Source organism: Neovison vison, chromosome 1 (genome assembly GCF_020171115.1).
Source record: "Neovison vison isolate M4711 chromosome 1, ASM_NN_V1, whole genome shotgun sequence".
In the NCBI taxonomy this organism is placed as follows: domain Eukaryota; kingdom Metazoa; phylum Chordata; class Mammalia; order Carnivora; family Mustelidae; genus Neogale; species Neogale vison.
The window spans coordinates 316,485,033-316,504,358 of record NC_058091.1 but is presented as its reverse complement, the minus strand read 5'-3'; positions in this window follow the sequence as shown (position 1 = coordinate 316,504,358).

Below are 19,326 nucleotides of genomic sequence, written 5' to 3'. Positions count from 1 at the left end.
CGGGGGAGGCCTGGTGCGGCTCTCTTTACCTCCTCCTTCCCTCACCCTGACTCCCCAGAAGGACCCCCTGAGGCCGCAGATCATCCTTCCTTCCCTGTCCTCCGGGACTCTCCTGCTGGCACCGCCCCAGCGTCCGGCTCCACAGGAAGCTCCTCTCCACACGCCCTGGTCTGCAGCCTGCGGTCTCCCTTGAAGGCCCCCCAGCCCCCACATGCTCCCAGCCCCCCAACTTCTCCCCCATCCCCCCACCTGCTCCCCCTGCCGACCTGCTCCCCCCCACCTGCTCCCCCCCTCCACCTGCTCTTCCCTCCCCCGCTGGACAGACAGCCTCGGTACCGCAGTGCTGGGGCGGGCCGGCCCAGGTGTCGCGAGGAAGTTTCAGGTAGCACTGACCTCTCTTCCAGACCAACAAGACGCTGCCCACAGGCTTACACTTGGCGCATTCTAGCACATACTTGGTCTCCTCCAGGTGAGGTCAGGGTTTCATGCTCAGTGCTGGGGAGCAGGGTCGCGCCCACAGTTCCATCCAGGGCACCTGGCCTGTCTGACCAGCACCCTGTCTCCTGTCCCCTGTCCCCTCCTTGGGGAACTCCTCTGGCCCCCTCGGTAGCCACATCAGACTCAGTGTCAGCCTCACACGACTGGGAGCGTCTTTCCAGCGGCCTTCTGGTCTTATCCAGTGCAGTCATGCAGGACGAAGCTCCTGAGCTGTCTCAAGCCTGTGCCCACACCTCGTTTGCCCAGGACAACACTCTGGCCTCCCTGCCGCACCCCGATCACCCAGCAGCCCCGCCGGCCCCTCGGACCATCCAAGGTGGAGAACCTCTCGTCCTTGGCCAAGCCATGCCTGTTGCCGCAGGTGCCAGCTTCTCGCTGGGCCTCTGCCCCGTTGCTGCCCGCATGGCCAGGGGAGTGCCTCCCTCCACCTGGAACCGCCGCGCTGCCGCAGGAGTCCTGGGGTAGCCATCGATGCCCACAACCTGGCCTCCCTCGTGCCTGCCGTCCCGCTCTGTGGGTTTCAGCTGTGGCTTCTGGCCCAGCCCTGCCCGTGGGTGTCAGCTGTCAAGGGGGCCCCAGGCTGCTGCCCGGACAGTCTCCCCGGTCTGTTTCTAACCTGTGCCCTCCCACCCACTCATGTAACCTGTCTTCCCAACACCCAACTGGCTGCCTGCCCACCCCCCACCCAGCCAGAGCAGGAGGTCTGAGGCTCCATGGGCTCCGCGTTGCCCCCGGGTCTTCAACCCCCGCCTGCTCTGTGCTCACCAGGAGCCCCTCCTGGCGAGACGGGATCCCCCACCACTTATCCCGGGCCGCCTCAGACCTCCTTCTCTGCTCTTGGCCACAAGTCCCTGCAGGCAGGCTGGACAGCAGAACCTTCCAGGCCCCGCCCACTGCAGAGCCTTGCCTGGTGGAAGCACACAGCACGGAGTGACCCTCTCTGCCCTGGAGAGGACTTCAGGCTGGCCCTCCTTTGTGCAGGAATCCTGGAGCCTGGTTTTCCAGAAATGGAATAGGGTTTTCAGAAACATCTTGATACAGCTGTGCTTGTTTTGAGAAACTTCCCGGTAACAGGGTAAACTGTTTCCAGGTAGCCAACCCCCAGCCAGCCGAAGCCTTCCTGTGTGAGGTCTGGCAGAATGTCGTGACCTCCTGTCCCCCCGCACCCCCGTCCCTTCTCCGTGTCAGGGGGCGGGTGAAAGCCATCTCTCTGAGAGGCAGGGCCTTGACCACCCAGGTTGCGCCCCGGCCAGCCTGTGTCCCTCCAGCATGTCATCCACGCGCTTCCCGTGAGCGGCAGGACCTCCCTTGGAGGACAGTGTCCAGGTGGCGACCGCAAGCCCCCGACCGTTCTCGTCCTGCCGTGGGGCTGCCGAGGGCCGGGAGCATCGTTCTCTCTGTCATGTGGGGACACGGCTGTGACGCGGACCGTGGCAGTCCTCTGTTCCACGTCCCCCAAGGCGGCACGCATGGCCCACGTGAGGTTTCCGGGTGTTTTGGTAGCTGTACGTACGCCAGCAGAGCTGGCTCTTTGGCAATCCTGTGTGTTGTTCACAGGCGAGAAACCTCTTTCGTCCGTGGGGCGGCCCGTGGGGCGGTCCGGCCTGCAGCACAGCATCCACTCGCCAGGCACGCCTGCTGGTGTACAGCGTCCATGGACGGGCAGCCTGGACAGGCAGCATGGGGGGCCACCCCATGGACGCCCTCCCTACGCACTGCAGCCCGTGTACTGACCTTCCCAGGGGCACCTGGGGTCCCTCCGTCCCCGGCACCTGCTGGCCCCTGCTTTGCTCAGGACGCACAGCCCGTACCACGGTGTGACTCGAAAACTCCAATGCTGTGGGCCCAGGGTGGGCAGCATAGCTCAGGAGAGGTGTGGGCCAGGCGCCTGCCTCCTGGGCATAGGGGAGGATACCAGGCAGGCCGGGACAGCTGCCCTGCCGAGGGCACCGAGGTCGGGGTTCGTGTGCCACAACCCATTGCAGTGGACTCCCAGCTACGTAGCAGGTCAGACATCAGGACCTCTAGGTGTAGAAGCATCCTGGGACTCACTATCCCTGTGGCTGGGAGCTGGGGAGGTAGGGGCCACCCCGGCCCCAGCCTGGAGGAACTCACTGAGGCCGTTGCCACACACCGTCCCCTGGGCTGGAGTCTGACTGGCTCTCCCCATGGCCCTGGCAAGTCAGGGCATGGCTTGAGGCCTTGCTTCCCCATCTGTAGCTGGGGGCATGGGACCGGATGCCGTCCAATAGAACGGGACATGCTGCCCAGGGGTCATTGCTGGCCACATCTGCACTTGAAATGTGGCCGATGCAACAGAAAAGCATGTTTCTAGTTTAAATTTAAATAGTGGCACGTGGTTGTGGCGGCCTCGTGGACGGCTTGGGTCCATCTGAAGTGTAGCGAACCCCGTGTGTCCTTTCTGTGTTTCAGGAAACCGTCCAGCAAGTCCACTCAGAGAACGTGTCGCCGGCGTCGATGAACCCCTCCTCGCCTCCGAGCGTACGGGAAGCTTTGCTTTTTAAACTGCCGGGAATCCCTGCAGACGTAAGAGGCGACCAGACGGTTCACACCGGCATTTCCTCTGCTCCTCCTCGGAGCCGTGGGGACCACGCACACCTGTCTCCCAGAAGAAGGAAAAGCCCCGTGCAGGAGCGTGAACTAAGAGAGGAGCACGCTGTCCTCTGTCCCCAGCGGGCACCACGCTTTGCCCGTCGCCAGCGGCGAAAGGGACGCAGCGGTTCCGCGCGGCCCCGTCCGGAGAGAAATCCATCTCACATCACAAGTGAAAGCCAGGGGACACCCGGGCCATGGGCCATGGAGGAGCCCAGCCGCGGGGACAAGGAGAGAATCTGGATCCACCCTCTGGGGTCAGGGCTCTTTCTCACAACAGCCTCGGGAGAACGTCCCTCAGCGAGTGAGAAGGGCCTGAGCTTGTGGACGAGGAGGAGAGTCTGCTGGCGGGAGACCCCCAGGTCCGCACCCGCAGCCATCGGGGTGCAGGGCCGCGTGTGCCTGCCAACTGGGCCTGCCAGAGCGACTGACCGGCCAAGATGGCGGGATGGGGTCTGCCCCCTGGTCCGGACAGTAGGGGACAGTGGTGTTCAGACGATGATCCCCGAGAGGTCGAAGCCGGTTCCCAGGCCACAGCACGGAAGGAGGGACACCCCTTGGTCTCGGGAGCCACTGGAGCGGAGGGGCTGCTAGAGAGTGGTGGGCAGAGCAGGGTCCCCACAGGTCCACAGGGCAGCTGCGGCAGGTGAGAAGCTGGGCAGGAGCCGCTCGAAACGCGTAGACACCCCAAGTCCTGGGGTCCGGACGGGGGCGGGCACTGAGGGACCCGGCTGACTGCCCGGGCCAGAGCGGCCCCAGCCCCGTCCTCACGAAGCTTCGGGGCAGCCCCGGTGCGGACCAGCAGCGTCGCAAAACACAGGCTGCGCAGAGGGCGACAGCCGGACACCGGAAGGCCGACCCGTCCAGCGTCCGGGCAGAACCGCAGGCGCGCGCTGGGGAACCGTGACGTGGGACCCAGACGGAAGCCGTCAAAGCAGAACCTTGACGGGGAGGCTGGGACAAGCCCGCAGAGACGGCAAAACGGCGATTAGACACACGCTGCGCATGCTCGAGCGGGGAGGCGACGTCGCAGGGAGACCGGAAGCGCGAGGAGACGGAGAAACCGGAAGCGCGAGGAGACGGAAGAAACCGGAAGGGCGAGGAGACGGAGAAACCGGAAGCGCGAGGAGACGGAAGAAGCCGGAAGGGCGAGGAGACGGAGAAACCGGAAGCGCGAGGAGACGGAAGAAGCCGGAAGCGCGAGGAGACGGAGAAACCGGAAGCGCGAGGAGACGGAGAAACCGGAAGCGCGAGGAGACGGAAGAAACCGGAAGGGCGAGGAGACGGAGAAACCGGAAGCGCGAGGAGACGGGAGAAGCCGGAAGCGCGAGAGACGGAGAAACCGGAAGCGCGAGGAGACGGGAGAAGCCGGAGGCGCGAGGAGACGGAGAAACCGGAGGCGCGAGGAGACGGGAGAAGCCGGAGGCGCGAGGAGACGGAGAAACCGGAGGCGCGAGGAGACGGGAGAAGCCGGAGGCGCGAGGAGACGGAGAAACCGGAGGCGCGAGGAGACGGAGAAACCGGAAGCGCGAGGAGACGGAGAAACCGGAAGCGCGAGGAGACGGGAGAAGCCGGAGGCGCGAGGAGACGGAGAAACCGGAAGCGCGAGGAGACGGAGAAACCGGAAGCGCGAGGAGACGGGAGAAGCCGGAGGCGCGAGGAGACGGAGAAACCGGAAGCGCGAGGAGACGGGAGAAGCCGGAGGCGCGAGGAGACGGAAGAAACCGGAAGCGCGAGGAGACGGAAGAAGCGAAACCGGAAGCGCGAGGAGACGGAAGAAGCCGGAAGCGCGAGGAGACGGAGAAACCGGAAGCGCGAGGAGACGGAAGAAACGGAAGCGCGAGGAGACGGAAGAAACCGGAAGCGCGAGGAGACGGAGAAACCGGAAGCGCGAGGAGACGGAAGAAACCGGAAGCGCGAGGAGACGGAGAAACCGGAAGCGCAAGTTCCAGCCGCGAAAGCCAGCGCCGGGGCGAGCAGACACAGCAGGGCTGCAGGCAGGCGGACGCGGCGGGAGAGGTTAGGGACCTGGGAGCCGGCCGCGCAGGCGGCCCGGAGCGGAGGCGGAGAGAACAAGGACCTGACCGCGTGCGCGGGACGGCAGCAGCCCCTGTCGGCGTCTGGGAGGATGGGGGCGGCGAGCCGCGGGGGTGCGGGGACGTCTGGCCCCGCGTTTTCAGATGCGACTAGAGAGTCTACACCGCAGCCCCAGGACTCTCCGCGCGTCCCAAGCACATACCGCAAAGCACGTGCGGGGGCGTGGACGACAGATCGCTGGAACCTGTGTAGGCAGAGCAGCTCCGGGGCAGCCTCGTGCTGGGAGAGCGGGCGGAGGGCGCCGGAGCAGCCCAGTCCCGCGAGCGGGGCACCGGGCGGGCCAGGCGGATCCATCCCGGGTCAGGGGCGCGAGGGACCTGGCGGGATCCGCGGTCTTCACCCTAGAGTCACCGTCCCGTGTCGTCTCCCAAGTGACCGGGAGAGGCTGCGGGCGTGGGGGTCCTGCCCTCCGGGCTCGTCCTGGGCACCCGCCGTCTCTTTTCTGAGTCAAGATCTTGGCTCAGGGAAGACGTGTTGGGTGTCCTCCAAGCGTGGGAGGGGCGGGAAGGAGCGGGGGGCGGGGGGCACGGCCTGGCGGGGCCACCCCTGGGGCTGGTCGTCAGCCGCTGTCCCCGGGACGCTAGGAAGGAGCTGTCATAGGAGGGAGCCGTGCTGGTCGCCTCTCCCAAGGCAGTGCAGTGCTCGGGGTCCTGGGGCTGTGTCGGGAGCCGCTCCTCTCCGCCAGCCTCTGCGCTCCCGCACGCACCTTGCCTGACGCGGAGCCTTCGGAATGAGGACAAGCGAAAAACCCCAACAAACGGACTTAAAACTCATGGGTTCTTGATCAGCTTCGGAACTCGTCCTCCTCTGCGGCGGAAGCAGATACATCTGATGGAAACGGGAGGAAAGAGACGTCCAGGGGCTCCGCCGGAGAGTCAGACCGAGGGGCTGGATTCTGGGTCTGCACGTGACGCTGGTTAAACCTTGTCTGCACGGGGCGGGGGCGGGGGGTGTGGGGGGGACAGCAGGGGAGTCAGCGGGTGGCGAGGGGACGGCCCAGGCCTTTGTTTGTGTTCTGGGCCCTCCGCGGCCAGCAAGGGGAGAGGACAGCAGCTGGGTCGGGAAGGTCGGCAGGGCGAGCACCTGTCTCCAGGGGTGTGGGGGGTCCTGGCCCCCGGGTCTCTGTGCCGGCTTCTCACCGACGGCTGCTGAGGACGTCCTCCCTGATGTCTCGGGCAGCGCACGCACTAACTCCGCACGCACTAACTCCGCACCGCGCTGTGGGAGGGCCGCCGGGCTGAGTCTCCCACGGGTGTCCCAGGTGGGCGCTCCCGACCCGTGTTGCAGGTTTTTGGCCATTCCCGGCGCACGCTGGGCAGCCACCCCCAGCAAGGTCCACGTGTGGGGTCCTTGGGGACTCTCTCAGGGGTCAGGGTGTTCTGGGGGTGGAGTGGGTGCTGTTAATCTCCCTAGACCAGGGTAAGTGGGGTTTGTAACATGCCCATATCTTTCCTTAATAAAACAAGCCGAAGCATGGCGAATCACACCGAGGGTGAGACGGTTAGACGGTGGGGCCTGGGCAGGGTCCTTTCTGTTGCCCAGCCTCATTTGGGAAGTAAGTTCTAGCAGAGCTCCGGAGTGTGAACAGACGGACATGTTTATTTCAAGAGACCCTTTGATCCCCAAATGACTGGGTTTGTAGACATAAATTCCAAACTGGGTGATTACACAGTCTGATTAAACAGCCCTAACGGAGAAGTACTGATGGATGGAACCCGGAAAGGCCCCTCTCGGAGCCTGCAGCCTGGTAATTCTGCGAGAAAGAGCCGGAAGGCATCTGCACCTGCCAGGCAAGCCTGCCACCCGCCTCCCCGGGCAGCTGTGGTCTCGGAGCTGGATGGCCTCTTGCAGAGCCTGGGGGTCCTCGGGGCTGAGCGCACGGGTGTCGGGACCTTGAACGGCTGCCACTTCAGCACATCTGAAACTGTCCGGCCGCGGAAACAGAGCCACAGGCTTCCAAGCAGCCCTGGCGGTTCCTCCGAGCCAGACTCCATCCCATAGCGGCAGCCCCCCACCCCCACCCGCCCGCCTCCGTCTTCCGGGTTCCTTGTCCAAACAGACCTCGCAAGGAGCCGGGCCCCCCGCGTCCTTCGTCCGTCCACACGTGCGGCAGAGGCACCCCAGCCTCCCATCCGGTGGGGGCGGGGCTTCTTCTCACTGGAAGCGCCTTGGAAGCAGGGGCCCCTGCCTGTCCTGTGCCCATCCTCCCTGCACCTGCAGTCCACCTCCTGCCCGGCCCCTGCCCTGCGCTCTTGACCTTGACCCTGCTGGCCCTGGCGCTTGTGCTCACTCCTCTGGGGGACCCCGGCCTTGCTCTTTGCCCTTCCCCATGAGGTCGAGTTCTGCCTGCTGACCCCAAATCCCCACCTGTCACCCCACATCAACCTCACCCCATGTCCTGCACCCTGACAACCCAAGCAGGAGCCCAGGCACTCCCCAAAGTGGCCTTGGCCACCTCCAGCACAAGCCTGAGCGACTGCCTGGGGGGACCCCCCCACTCTGGGCCTCTCCTCTGCAGCCCTCGGCCTCCTCTCTAAGACCCACAGGCCCTTACTTGCCCTGTTACTCCACCATCTCCTACAGGCGGCTCCCTGCCGTGGCTTCCACCTGGCTCCCAGGGCTGCCGCTGCCGGCAGGACGAGCCCCAGCAGAGCTTGTCCTCTGCTCCCCACGCAGCAGCCCTTTGCTTCTGGGAGCTCCGAGGCTGGTCAGGCCGTTGTCGTGGCTCCTTGCCACCCAGCCACGGCAGGCAGCCACACAGCCACCAGCTGCACCTGTCATGTCAGGGCGGCGAGGTTCGGCCACATGCCTGGAGGTCAGAAAGCCTGCTGTGCCGTGGGAAGCCCCGACAGGGAGGGCTGAGCTGGCGGAGTGCCGGGCAGCAGTGGCACAGCCGTGGATAGGCGCTCCTCCGACTTCACGGGGACACTGGCCAATGGCAGCTTCTAGGCGGCATCTGTGCTACAGGGCCACCCGCCTTGAGGTTCCGGGAGGCCCCAGTGGCTGTTAAGTCAAGAGCACTTGGTTCTGGAAAATGGCCAGCAACGCATCTGCCTGGGGTTGCTCCCCAGCTCCGCCCACCTGAGCTCCCTGCCCCCTGCTCCCCTCCACCAGGGTCCCTCCCTCCTCTCCTCCCCTCCCCTACCTGGGTCTTCCTCTCTCTCCCTGCCCTGCTCCCCTACCTTCTCCTCCTCTCCATCTCTCCCTCCCTCCACCCTTGCCTGGATTCTCTGCCCCACCCCCAGCCCACCTCCTGTCCCAGGCCTGCCCCTTACATTCTAGTTCCTAGGGGTCCCAGAAGCTCTAGGTCGTGAGGGAGCCGTGGACCCCACTGAGTGGGCCACTCGGCAATTTTTAATGCAAAAGGAGGGGCAGTTCCCAGAGCAGCAGTGGGCAGGTGCGGCTCCCCAGTGATGGCAGGGGCTCCCCCCACGCCTGCAGCCCAGCTCTCCATGGGGACAGGACGGAATGTCCTTGGGTCCTTGCTCCCGCCCCTGTGACTCAGCACACAGAGCAGGTTTTCGGGGCAGGAGTAAACATTTGCCCCAGGGAAAGCCGACTCTCCAGGGAGTCCCTTGGAGTCTCTGGGAGCCATCTCACACTCAAGACACCCTCCCGGGGGAGGGGCATCTCCCTGTGGCACTCAGGACACTCACCACGGGGCCTTGCGTTACAACGGACGGGTCCAGTGTTGGTCTGCGGAGAGCAGGCTTCGAACCAGATGTTTTCACGGGCTGAGAAGGAAGAGGTCTTCGCCCGTGCCACTCGGCTGTGCAGTTTCCCTCAGGGCTTTCCAGGAGTCCAGGAAATGGGTTTCCAAGGAAAACAGACCGCTCTCAAAACCCAGGAGTTTGTTTCCTAAAACCACAGGTGCAGGACGCACAAGTTTGAAAGGCTCACTCTCTCCGGGGGGGGGGGTGGAGGGGGTGGCTGGTGTCACAGAGTGCTCTCCTTTCAGTGACCCCATCACCCCCACACCCACGTGGCCTTAAATAGGGCTGGTCCCCTGGATGGCCAGCATTGCCACAGTTCTGGGGGTGTGGGGGTTCTCCAAGGGGCAGGGGGTGTCGCGTGGGGTCCACAGGAACGCGCAGCTGGAGCTTCTGGCTTCTCAGGGCAGACCCAGAGCTGAGAGTTCCCTCCCAAACTCCCAGCACCTGTGCACCCGCGGGCGGCGGTGAGAGCATCTGGCAGGCTCGCCGGGGCAATCCGGGCCCCTCCAGGACCCCTCCAGGACCCCTCCAGGTTGGGGGCCGCTTGTAGGGAAGACGAGGACCTCAGGTTTGTACCGAGCTCAGTGCAGAGTCTCAGCCGATGTGGGCGGTGGCCTCTGGCGCCTCCTCTGAGAGGCCCTGTGGGGTGAGAGGGACGGGGATGGCACCAGGGGGGATGGGTGGCCGAGACCACAGCCACCCACCCGTGACTTGTAAGGGACGAGCCGGGCAAGTGACACATCAGGGTAGGCGCTGATCCTGTCCCCGGTGGCCAGCAGTGCCCGGCTGGTGCTGGACGATGCGTGGTTGGCAGAGAGAGGCAGGAGCGGAGTCTGGGAGAGAGCTTTCCTGGGGGTCAGCAGGAGACCAGCTGAGGGTCTGTGCTCCGGCCTCTGGATCCCATGCACTGTGGGCTCCGGTGCAGCCGTGGAGGCAGCCTCGGGGCTCTGGCGGCCTCATGGGGGACGTTGGTGCCTTCTGCAGAGTCGCTGTGCGCCCTGGGTCCGTCCTGTCCACAGGGCACAGGTCCTGCTGTCCTCTTTACTTCCGGGATTGTAGCAGGATGAGCAGAGGCCTGGGTCATGGCAGAAGCCTCTAGAATCCTGCCGGCTCTGAGCACGCGGACCCGTAGCCTGGCAGGGGCCCTGGGGGATGCGTGGAGCAGGGTGGTCAGAGCCCCGGGGACCTTCCAGCGGGCAGGTTCCTGTCCACCCAGCCGGGTCCCGCGGAGTAAGTCTGATGGGGCCTCAGCCAACCACCCTTTGTGACATGATTTCTGTTGTCCTCACGCTCTGTGGACATAACCGTCCGGTGCCCAGTCCTTCCCCGGGGGAGGCCAGCGTCCTGGGAAGCCCCACGCCCTCTCGCTCGTCACAGAGGCGGGGCCTCAGCCTCAGGGCTTGCTCTGTCCCGCAGAAAAAGGTTAACCCCAAACCAGGTTTGGGGAAGCGGCAGCATCTGTCCTCACATCCACTGGGGCGGGAGCTCAGCCCCCTGCCGCAGGTGAAGCCAGGCCGGCCTTCTCGGACCCCCGGGACCCCCTGGAGCGGCACAAGGGCCCCACGCGCTCCTGGACTCCTCAGCACTGCGGCCAGAGCCCGTCCTGCCGGGACCCCGCACTTCAGACACATGGATGCTGCCCGCGGCCTGTCAGCCCTGGGCAGGCTCCTCCCCGGCGGCCAGACGCGCCTGCTGTACACTTGCCCCTCAGCCCGCGGATGTCCCTCTGGGCTGCCCTCCCCGGAGACCCCTTTCTGCACGTGGAGGGGGCCGTCTGGGCTGGTCCTCCCCAAACACGGGCCAGTGGGCACCCAGGGTGAAGGGGGTCTCTGTTTCCCTGGGCCCAAGTATTTTCGGTGCATTTCAAGTCTCTCTTCAGCACCCCCCACTGAAGCCTGTACGTGTGGGTGAACGTTCCAGGTTTTTTCATGATTTTTGCTTTGTTCTTTGTTGGGCCTCGAGCGCAGAAAGCAGACACTGCAGAAGCGTGACACCTTACGTACTCCGGCTTCGAAGACGGCCCGTGTCCCTTGTCCTCCTGCTGGTGGACACAGGCCACCCCGACGGTGCGGGCGGGAGGGTTCCGGAAGGGCCTGGCTGGCGGCACTGGATCTCTCGCCAGGCGACCGGAGAGCGCGGCAGGGGCTGGGGACCCAGAACCCACGCAGAACCTGCGGAGCCCGGCGCCTCAGGCTGGCGCTTGTGGTTCCCCACGGGCCTGGGCCAGCGCGAGGAGGCTGCCAGGCCGCCTCTGGGGGCTCCAGATGCTTTGGCCACACCGTGAGGGACCGGGGATGAGGCTGCTCGGTGGTGGACAGTGGTCTCCAAGCTGCCCACACCCGACGTGCCCCGGCCAGCGGGTTGTCACCCGGAGTGCCCCGTGGGAAGGCTTCTCACCCCCGTATGCCTAGGCACCAGGAGGAGAGCTGGAGCGGGGTCCCTCCCCCACTGCTGCGGCGCTGACCTCAGGCCCATTTGCGGATGGGAGCGGAGTCCTGTCCCTTCCCCTGCCTATGGCCTGGGGGTGGCAATCGGTCCATCAGGGACCTTCCACCACCCCTTGCTAGGACCCTAACTAGGCTGTGGTAGACGGAGGCCCACTCCACCCCTGTTACTGCCGGGGGAGCCCACACATCCGGGGGGTCAGGTGCCCTTCTTGGGGGATATCCCTGGATTCCTCGCCAACTTGGACCCCAGGCTGGAGTCTGCGGCCCCAGTGGCCCATCAGCAGAAATGGTACAGCCATAGGGTCCCGAGGACTCCAGCCGCGAGGCCAGGGGGCCCATGTCCGCATGCAGACGTGGCTTCCCCTTCCTCCCTCTGCCGGCTCAGAGCCAGACGTCTGGGCAGCCCTGGGCACCCAGCCACCCGACAGCCACCCTGGGAAGGGCTCTGCTTCCTGGGGTGGCCAGCGTCCATGCCACTGGGGACCGTTTGATCCAAGGGGGCCTCCCTGATCACACTGTTGCCGCTTCCTTCTCCACGTTGTCCACGTCTGTGCATTCCGGGGACTGTGAACCTTCACTATAAACCTTCACTCTGCGGCTGCCCTCCCTAAACCACCCTCCGGGTGGGCAGGGATCCCATCTTTCTGGAGCTGGTCTTGAGATGGCCTGAGGAGACCAAGGGGCTTCTGCCTGGCAGGCACCCCCCAGCCCTTGCCCCTGTTGTCGCGGGAGGTGCCATAAGCGGCCGGGGGGTGAGCCTTCCTCAGCACCTGCTGAGCTGGGACAGGCCTGGGCTCCTGTCCCAGAGAATAAGAGGGCACTGGCCATCCACCCATCCCCAGAGCTTGGGCATGAGGTGCTACCCGCGGACATGCACCACACGGACATGCCTCTGGGTCCTGGCGTCCAGGGGAAACTGGACCGTGTGGGTGGGGAGGGAGAGCCAGAAGAGGCAGTCGCCCTCGCAGGGGCCCCTCAGCCTGGGACTAGCCTGCCGGGGACCTTCTCACTCTGTGTGCCCGCGCGGGGATGGCACACCTGGCCCCCACGCCTGGTCCTGGCTAGCCCGGCGGAGACTGCCATGCCCGTGGCTCTGAAGGGTGGGCTCTAGGGTCAGGCCTCGTTGGAGAGGGTCAGAGGCTGGCAAGGCCTCTGTGGCTTTCCGGCCCCACCTATTGCACCTGCTGCCTGCGTCCCCATCTGGGCCAGGGAGGGATCCTTCCCAACCCTCCTCTCCCTCCCGCGGCGCTCCCCGCTGGGAAGGCGGAGACCTGCGGGGGTGCAGGACAGATCTTTAGCTCGATGGAGAGAGAGCAAGCTGGGAGGGCCCGCGAGAGATGGACGAGAAGCACCTCAGCATCAACGTAGGCCTTCGCTCCATCCGGCCCTCGGGAGGCCGCGGGCGGCGGGGGCGGGTGTGTCACTGTGGATTCAGTCAAAACTGGGCACTGTGACACCAGAGAGGGTGAGGTGCTTCCCGGGCATGGGAAGGGTACAGAAACCCGCCTGGAGCTGGGGGACGGACTAGTCTTCCGGGATGGGGGGCAGGAAGGCCCTGGACCCCAGGGTGACCCCACCCACCTCCGTGTCCCCATAAGCGCTGCAGTGTGACATCCCCATGGAGGAGGACAGCCACCAGGAGTGGATATTCATGCTCTACAGCTTCAATCACAGTGGCCAGGCCACCAGGGAGTGACGTGCCCACCACCTATGGGCGGTTCCTGGTGCCCCGTCCGGGAGGCAGGCGGTTCCAGGAGCCACTGTCCGTGCTTCTGACAGACCCCTCCAGGCCTCTGGCTCAGGATGGATTCCCCGGGGCGGGCGGGGAGGCCGCAGGGCACCGGCACACTGTCCCCTGCCGGCCTGTGCAGCACATGACCACTGACCGCTGAGGGCTCTGAACACAGATGCGGTGTCCAATTTAAGCGTCCCGAGAAGGGTTCCCAGTAACAGCCCGGCTGTGCCCGGGAGGCCTGGGGCACGCACACAGCTGGGCTCGGGGGGAGGAAAGGTCGTGCAGACGGGTGTGTGGGGGCAGTCGACCAGAGGCCGTGGACGGCCGCCTGCCAGTGAAGTCGTGGCTGTCCTCAGGACCTGTCCAGCCTGCTGGACGCCATCCACCAGGCCGTCGGTGCCCCCGTGAGCCGCTCCTGTGGCGGCACTGAGACCCTCCGTGTGAAGCTGACCATCAGCCCTGAGTCTTCCTGTAGGAGGAAGGAGTCGCCACAGGCCAGGGTGAGAGGTTCCCCTGCTCAGACACCCTGGCAGCCCCACCTGCACACCCTGTGCCCACAGCGCACTCCCCGAGCCTCTGGTTACCGGTCGGTGCCCCATCTCCCAAGGGCAAGATGTCCGTGTGGTCAGGGGAGGGTGAGTGGCAGAAAAGCCTGGTCCCTCTTTCAGACCGGGAGCCCCCCTCGCTGCAGGCTGGAAGCGGAGCTCCCAGAGGACCCCGGGGGAACGACAGGAGGCCGTGCGCACACGTCACGCGAGGGGCTAGGGTCCGGCTCCGTCCTCAGGCTTGTCCTCGGTGGGAGCAGCCCCGCCCACCGCTTGCTGCCTGCAAGGTCTCAGGGCTGTGCCCTCACGACAGAGCCCCAAGCTGGGCACCTGGGTACAGAAATCGGGCTGCTGGCCGAGGGGTCGGGCACGGCCAGTCACCGGGGTGAGGGCACCATCTCGGGACCTCTCTGGCTGGAGCTGTGTGTCTTCGGTATCTGAGAGGCGGGCGAGGTTCGAAGGGCAGTGGCGAACCGGCCCGAGACCCTCCATCGCCGCGCTCTGGTACCCTGGGCATGTCACGGTGACTGGGCAGCCCCAGCCGCTCTGGCCCTCTCCCTGCCGCAGGCAGTAAAGCTGCGCTCTCCTGACCCTTGCAGGGCACCCTGATGGCGGTGCTGGGGTTTTGCCCGGGGCTGGCTGGAGGCTGTGCCATCCTTGATGGCCTTCCTCCTGTGCCCTCTGGGGCAGTGGGTGCTGGTTAAGGTCCTCGCCCAGGACCCTGGAACCGCCCACTGCAGGTGTCCCTTCCGCTCCGAGTGCCCGCTCTGGCCTCAGGCGGCAGAGAGAGCTCATGCCCCCATCCCCGCGCGACCCACAGGAGGCCGGGCGCCGACCCCCAGCCCTGCTGCGAGCAGGGCCCCTGCTGCACAGACGAGAACGCGGAGGGGAGAAATCACTACCCGACCTGGCCGGAGTCGAGAACTACATGTCTGAGTTCGGCCCGGTAGGTGCTGGAGACCGGCCCGGGCTCGGAGGCCGTCGGGAGCTGGAGCCCTGTCTTGGGTCCTCGGGTCCCAGCAACGAACCCCGTTCAGGTGTGGGGGTCGTACCTGCCCTGAGGTGAGATGTCGGGAGCCTGGGCAGGCCTCACGGCACCATCGGCACCATCGCTGCAGGGACCCGCCACAGGGCAAGCAGAGCACCTGGCCAAGGCCACGCGCTCCCAGGGCCCATCCTGCTGGCAGGAGTCTGACACACACACTGCACGGCAGCGCGGGTCGCAGGTGGTGGCCAGCCACCCGCCGGCCACACCGCGCACTGCCGGGGCCCCGGACGTTCAGCCCTGGCTGAAGGGGCAGGAGAAGTCGCTCCACAGGGCCCCCAGGGGCTCAGCATGGCCGCCGGGGGTACCCAGCAGAGGCCAACCCCAGAGAAGCTCCGGCTACTTCCCGCCAGCTGCCCCTGGGATGGCCACGCCCCACCCCAGCCTCCGCCACAGCCCCAGGGCCACACGTGGTCCCGGCAGAAGAGCAGGGAAGGGCACTGGCCACTCAAGGCGCTGCCCCGCCGGCCCATGGGGCTGGAGCACGAGGTGCTGTGGGACCTGCGGGCAGCGCTGGTCAGGGAGGACGAGCAGGCCCATGGTCCACCACCACCACCACCCCGCACGGGCGCAGCTGCCAGGGGGAGGGCCTCCTCCACCCCCGTTCCCTTCTGCGCCCCACGCAGACGTGGGTCCAGAGGGACGCGGGGACGTACGTGTTCTGGAAAACACCCAGTGTCCGTCTGTCGGATTCAGATGAGGCCGCGGCAGCGTGGAGGGGCCCCGCTCAGATGCGCCGCGTGCTCGGGGTGGCAAGGGCTCCCTGTGATTTATTCATTATGAGGTCAGAGGAGCTGGGCTCCGGGCAGCTGTCCCCGGTGAGTTCAGAGGCCACGCGGCCCCCACACCCTGATGGACAGAAGTAGGGTGGCCCCGTGGGGCAGGGAGCTGTCAGGAAACGTGGCGGGAGGCAGCGGAGCGGGGCTGAGGGCCCATGGGATGCCCCTGGCATCTTCAGGGACACAGATGTGACAGCATGCAGTCTTCCCATCTTGGGGGACACAGACATGGACGTGGAGAAGCTTGGCCACAGCCTTGGTAAAGCTCCCCTTTGGGAGACCGGGATTTGCTCCGGGGCGGAGGAGAGGGGCAGCAGACCGGTGGGGACCCGCAGGGAGCCCCGGGGCACGGGCAGTGGCTGCTTCCCTGTTCCAGGGGTCACATCGACGGCCAGCAATGGGCAGGTCTGTGTGGACACTTCTGGAGCCCTTGTGGGGAAGAGCTGACGCATGAGCCCCTGCCCCAGGCTTATGCAAACGCGTTCTGTGCTGTGTCGTGCCTGTGCCCCGACAGGCTGTCCGAGGCGTCCGGTCCCCTGTGCCGCCGCGCGTGGCCCAGCTGTGCAGAGGATGCCGCCCCACGGGTGTCGACCCTCCGCACTCGCACACTGTACTGAGGGTGAGCGTTCCCCCCGCTGTGCTGCAGAAGCAGACAAGAAGCCCCAACACCCAACCCCACGCCCCGAACTGGGCTCACGGCAACGGGACACTGGGCGGCACATCTGGGGCCGCGCACACCGAGGCCGACAGGTAGGCGGTGCTTCACATCACGAGACCCCGGCTGCGAGGCTGGAGAGGCACCTGCCGCGGGCCCCTCCTCCCGACATCCCGCGCCGGGCTCTTCCAGAAGTCCCCGGGATTTCTGAGTATCTGCTGTCTTCCCCAGGGCCTCCACAGCCCTCACCCCACACCGCCCCCTGAGGCACCCCCACACCATCCCCTGCCCCTGGGGACCATCCTCTGTTTCCTCCTTCCTGTCCCACACCCACACGTCTCCTCACTTGCGGAGACGCATGTCCGCGGCAGCAGCCAGCCTCACCCCTGCTGCCGGAACCTCGTTCCATCTGCCCCCGGGCCCCGGCCTGGAAGCTTCGAGGCCACACGCCTTGTCCTCGGTCCCAGACACAGGGGGAGCGCAGAGGGCCCCGGAGGGTGAGGGAATGAGGGCCCCAGGGCGCGTGCCTGCGAGAAGCCACGCTCCGAGCCGAGCCCCCTCCGGCACCTGCGTGGGCTGCCGTGGGAAGGGCCCCCCGAGGTTAGGACGGGGAGGACGGGCCCAGGGATCCAGGGGAGGTGGGAGGTGCGGGCGCTGCTCGAGCGTGCGGGCGGGAGTCAGGGTGTCTTGCCTGCCCCGTCCCAGGGGGTTCGGGAACACGGGCGCCCCTGTCCCGCAGTGCCGGGCACAGGCTGAGGGTCCCAAGGGGGCTGTGGGCGGGGGCGGGTGGATGCGGGCCTGGAGTGTCAGGAAGGGTGTGGGGCCCTGGGTGGGGGTTTCGGCCAGAGGTTCTGGGGAAGAGCCGTGGTTTTAGGAAGAAGGGGTCTCGGAGCACAAGAGGAGGGTAGGGGCAGGCACCTGGGGAAGGCAGGAGGGACCGCCCGGCGTGAGCCCTAGATGCAGGTCTCCCGGTCAGCCTGTGTGGGGGGGAGGAGGGCGGCGCTGCCCCCGTGGGCAGCTGGGAAGGAGCCTCTCGCTTCCCGTGGCTTCCTCAGATGCTGGCAGTGCCCGCGCTGGGGCGGAGGACAGGACCTGGAGAGGGCGGCTGCTGCCCAGGGAGGAGCACCGTGGACAGGCCAGTCCCCGCAGCACACCTCATCCCCAAGACCTGGGGTCATGGCCAGGCTGCGACCGGCGTCCCTGACCCTCGAGGCCGTTGGTCCAGAACCACGACTCGGAACCACCGGAGACACTCTGGACACGGCGAGTGACAGTCCCCACTGGACACCGAGACCCTCCCCGCACCTTCTGCCTGGGAGCACCAGAGTTTGGGCTGGCGTCTGGGCGGGTATTTCTGACCCGGCAGCCTTCCCCGCGCACAGGCTCCACCTGACCCACCCGGGCCAGAAGGGAACAAAAAGGCCGAGCAGGGACCGATGGTCTCAGCCTGAGCTGCGGCGTCCTGGCTGCTCCCACGCACCCCGGAGCTCCCGGATCTCAGGACTCAGGCCTCGGAGGTCCCGGGACCCAGCTCCCGTGGGCCACAGCGTGTTTCTCCGTGGAACCAACACGAGACCGCAAACACATACCCCTAAATGCCAAACGCCAAGACGGGCAGGACCTCGACACCGGCGCCGTGAACTCCGGCAGGAGTCGTCCGAAGACGGAAATGGAGGGGCGTGGCGTGTGCGGGAGGGTCAACGCCGGCGGCTCGAGGCCGTAACCCCGCCCGGGGTGAGCTCAGCCAGATTTCTGATCCTATAACGCACGGAACTAAGGGGCGAGAACACACCCAGAGCGGCGAAGGCCGGCCAGGACGTGCCGCGGCCACGGCAGTGAACGGGGTGCACTGAGGCCAGGCAAAGCGAGTCCTGGAGAGGGGCAGGAGGCCCGACACAGCCCCTAAACACTGAATCTGTGGCCCCACAGAGGTCGGGCCGTATCCTTCCCCACGGTGATGGGACAAGTGGGTCCCCACGGAGAAACGGACGCCTGGCCGAAACCGGATCCCCTCCGGCAAACACGCCACGTGCAGGAGGCCCCAGGGGGCTGGCGGGTGGACGGCACGGGGATGAGCGCCGGGACACGCCGGAAGCGTGAGTGCACACCAACACCTAGCAGCTCGTCTCCTGGGGGTCCGTTCAGGGGCACGCGTGCGCCCACGGGGGGCTCCCACGGGGCTGCCTCCCGGAACGGAGATCCACACCGCCACCACGACCACGCGTGCCGGGGCCCCTCCCTCGGGACAGATGCCCTGCGGCAGGCGCGCCCCGGAGCAGACGCGTCCCCCAGCCACGTGACCCCACCCACCCGTCAGCGGCCACAGGGTTGTGGGGGGGGCAGATGGGACCTCTTGGCTCCTGTTCCTCTCACCTTCACCCCTGCCCCTCCCTCGGGGTAGTGGAGGTCACTGTAGGGGGGAAAAAAAAAAAACAAAACTGCAAAGAAAAGCCGGAGGAGCCGTCTCCTGCCCTGAACGCCTGTCAAGGTCCTGGCAAAGGTGTGGGGACTGCCTGGCCCCCAGGAGCCCCGGGAGAGGCAGCGGCAGGGCCGGACCCCGGCGCCTGGGTGCAGGAGCCGAGGCACGGGGCCAGCAAGGACCACATGCAGGGTCTGGCCTGGGGAGGAAGGGGCCCCAGAAGCGCCGGGCATGGGTGATGCCCCCAGGCAGGCAGTGCTACCGAGCCCAGTCCTGCCAGGAGGGGACGCCGGTCCGCCTGGGGTCCCTGCAGCAGACGAGCGAGCATCCTGAGTTCATGTAGCCCGGGACCTCATGGTCTCCACTGAGGACACATGCTCCGCTGTGACCGTCTCCCGCCTGGAGGAGCGCTGGAAACCAGCACCACAGAGCCCTCTCCTGACCACCCCCGCCCCGTGAACACAGCCACTGTCCAGTGCCACCGGCTGGCCACATCCACTGTGCAGGCCAGCATCCCCCAACCTGCCCTGGCCTCATGTCCCTCCCGCCCCGCAAGCCTGGGACCACAGGTCAGAGGGGAGAGCCTGCAGCAAGGGCCCACGGCCCAGGGCCCTCAAGCGCCTCCAAGTTCCCCAGGCCCAGAGCCCCTCCCAGCCCTGTTGTGCCCTGACCTGACCTGTTCCCAGCAGGGGCCCTGTCTCCTGCCGTGGGCACCACAGCTTCCAGCGTCCCCCACAGCCTCCAACGTCCACACCGCAGGCACGGCTTCCGGCTGCCTGC